Source organism: Sinocyclocheilus anshuiensis, unplaced genomic scaffold (genome assembly GCF_001515605.1).
Source record: "Sinocyclocheilus anshuiensis isolate Anshui unplaced genomic scaffold, SAMN03320099.WGS_v1.1 scaffold676, whole genome shotgun sequence".
In the NCBI taxonomy this organism is placed as follows: Eukaryota; Metazoa; Chordata; class Actinopteri; order Cypriniformes; family Cyprinidae; genus Sinocyclocheilus; species Sinocyclocheilus anshuiensis.
In genome coordinates, this window is record NW_015558579.1 from 3,317,534 (window position 1) to 3,321,026 (window position 3,493).

General features: G+C 32.9%; 1 protein-coding gene across 1 annotated transcript in view; it reads right to left on the reverse strand.

Annotated features, from left to right (window-relative positions):
• The window catches only part of LOC107679804 (kinesin-like protein KIF26A), a 106,654-nt gene that overhangs the window by 65,416 nt on the left and 37,745 nt on the right, over nucleotides 1-3,493 (reverse strand). The window lies entirely within an intron of this gene.

The following is a 3,493-nucleotide window of genomic DNA, read 5'->3' on the forward strand; positions in this document are numbered from 1 at the left end:
ATATATATATATATATATATATATATAAAGCTATAAAACTTTGTAATTAGAAAATAAAAAAATCTAAATGGATTATTTTAAAACAATGCAGCAACAACAACATCAGCAATAAATGTGTTGTTATTATTATTATTCATATCAACAACAAGATATATATATACACACACACTTAAAAAAAAATACATATAATAAAATAGAAAATTATTGGTTTTTTTGTATTATTATTATTATTATTATTATTAAACAATAACAGTAATACAATTTTTATAACTTATTTTTATTAGAGTTAGATATAGAATAAATAATGCAGAATAAAATGATATTAAAGTATATATTTTCTTATATATTTTCATATTTAGCTATGCTTGCGGACAAAAAAAAACTTATTTCCTCAAAGTGATCAAATAAATAAATAAAATGCATATTGTTCTTATCACAATAACCAGCTTTTTATTAGCAGGCCATTTACAAATATGCCGAAAATGCTAATTTGCATGCGTTTTACTGATCTAAACCAGCAAAGCCATTGCCTGCAGACATTTAGACAAGATCTTCCTTGTTTTCCCAGAAGTCTCATCTTAATTATAATATTTCAAACTAAGCAGAGCTGAAAAGTGAGAGTTTTGTGGGTGGAAGGATTGAGCGGTGGGGAGGCGGGCGATAGGGTGTAAAGAAAACAACAGCTGAGCCCGGGCATGAAGCACATTGCAGCATGTATTTACATTTGATAAGACTCCCAGCAGGGAGAGATATGACAAGAGACCCAGCATGAAAATAATCATCTCCCATTCAATGCCAAGGGCAGGACGCCAGTCTACCTGATGGACAGGGGCTTATGTCCGTGTACTCACACTCACACACAATGAAGAGCTTGGAGCAGGTAACTGTTGCTACAGTACAGGATCACTTATCATGATAATACTACCGAACATAAAGGATTACACAGCCACCATTAGAAAAACACTTACACAAAAGGTAAACAAGGAATTGATAGGAATTAAATTACACTGAAGGCAGATTTTAAAGGAATTATTCACTGAAAAATGAAACTGTGTCATTATTTAGTCATTATTTTAATTTAATTTCTTTATTTCTTCCATGGGAAAAAAAGAAGCTCAAACAGGTTTGGAATTACATGAGTTACTGAGGACAGAATGCAAATTTTAAAGCAAACCAGTCACTCATTTCTAATGCTGTAATTTCTCTCTCACATCCACACACACATCTGGTCTTCTGAGAGACATATCTCACATTCTAGATCAGTATTAGTGAGGTTAGACCCTGACTGGAGCCCAGAGCAGCATTAATGTTTATGGTGCCTGATGTTCTCAGAGCCACAGTAGTAACCTGGATGAGTGAGAGCCCAAAGGCACAACCACAGCACATAAATCATCCACTATGAGACGTAAAATAAGGATATTTAGTGGAATTAATGTCATAATTACTACACAAAACCCTCGTAGGTCTCTTCAAGCATCTCAATTAAGCCAGGCTTCGATATGTAAGCAAAAATCATCCCACAACTCCTTTGTTTAATAAAATATGGGGTCTCCTATGACAGACGATTATTAGGAATGCAGGCAGATCCGTTTGTGATTTGTGCCCTGATTTTAAACTTCTCAACTCAGGTGCACTGGAGTCCAATTATTATAAATATTCTGTGTGGGACTATTCAAAAGGGCATGAATATTTAAAGATGATCATTTAGATAAATAGTTGAATAGTGCAGGCTGGGAACAGAAAGCTAGCAATATATTGAGAAGGAACCAGATAAGTTAGCCATGCTGAGAGGATTTATGCGTGTTTTCAAATGGAAAATTTCAGAATATGTGCTCATCTGTAATTTATGTCTAAAATGTTCCCCGTCAGATGGTAGAGCAACATTCTGCAGATGTTTTCATGAAAGTTTTTTTTTATTTATTATTATTATTTTTTATGATTTACATATGGTACATTGATGCTCTGCAGTAATGATGTGGAAAATTAAACTTTTCCACCAAAGGTTATTTTATATCATGTATTTATTTTATATATTTTACTACAGTAAAATATAAAAAAATAAAAAAATAAAAAAATTGTACATCACGTTTTTTGATCAAATAAAGGTAGTCTTGGTGAGTGAAAAACTTTTGAATGGCAGAATAAATCTAATTTTAAAACATCATCTTGTTGGATTTTTATGATATATTCCAGGTGAAATAGGGATTTCAATAAAAGAAAATGAAGAGTGGGACTTGATGTTATCCATCTGTAACTGATTGGATACTGAAAATACATACCAAAATGAAGATCAGAAAAAGTAATTTCAGAGGTGGAGCAAGTTAACACATTTTGTAAAAAAAAAATATATTTTTTTTTTTAAGTTTTTTTTTTTATGTTTGAACTAACGTGCACAGAATCATGGACAACGAGACAACACACAAGGTTGTAAATAGGTTGAATTCTGATTACACATTGACTTAAAGACATACATGTACTTGCTGTGGTACAGTAAAATGCACCACCATTAGGATGTTACCATCCATCCACCAATGCCAGAAAGAGAAGTATAAAAAATGAAAAGTGAGAGAGTGAGCAAAGTAAGATGAGGGTTAGACCCCTGGCCTTGGGGCTTGTAGTTGGCCATTGTGTGACTTTATTGGCAGTCAGCTCTGGGTTTTTATGAAGCTCTGGGGATGAATGCAGGAGCCTATCTGCTGATTAGTGATGCACTAAAGAACAGAAAGGGAACAGAAGGATAAATGACTACATGTGTGCCCCCAGCCCGCTAGTCTGACTGTCTCTAAAACTAATGATGATGAGATATGAGTGTGGGGAAAGGACAGAGAATACGAGGATGGGGGAGGACTTACAGAGACAGAAAAAAGAGAGAGAAAGAAAACGAGATGCAGAAGATATAACTGACAATGAGAAAGTGAAAAGAGAGAATAATACAAGAGATGATGGATGATTTAAACAAAACAAAAAAAAACTTGATCTATGATATTTGACCATTACTCAGAATGAAAAGGATTGGTTAAATAGCACATTTAATTCAACAAGACCAAAAACAAGGTTGTGAGGAACAGAGGTAGCCTACAGTCCATTCAATACGTCAAAGCTAAGAAACATTCTTTCTATGAATTTCCAGTGGACAAAAAATGCTTTTAAGAATTAGATGTTCACCTTAAGCAGCAACTGTTTAACTCGAAGGTCTGTCCCATTGTCCAAAAAAATTATTAAATAAAATATTTCTTCAAGCATTTCCGCTGACAAAGCAGAACTTTCAGAACTTTCAAAAAAAGCTATGTTCTAACTTCTTCAATAAAAACAAAAGGTGTTGAGGGAAAATATTTAAAAGAAGAAATATTATTTATTAAAGAATGTATTTTAATTTAAATTAAGTCATGAAAATTCTGTGAAAACGTTTATGGTACATTTCTGTCATCATTTACTCATTCTCATGCCATTCTAAACCTGTATAACTTCTACAGAACACAAACAAATATATATA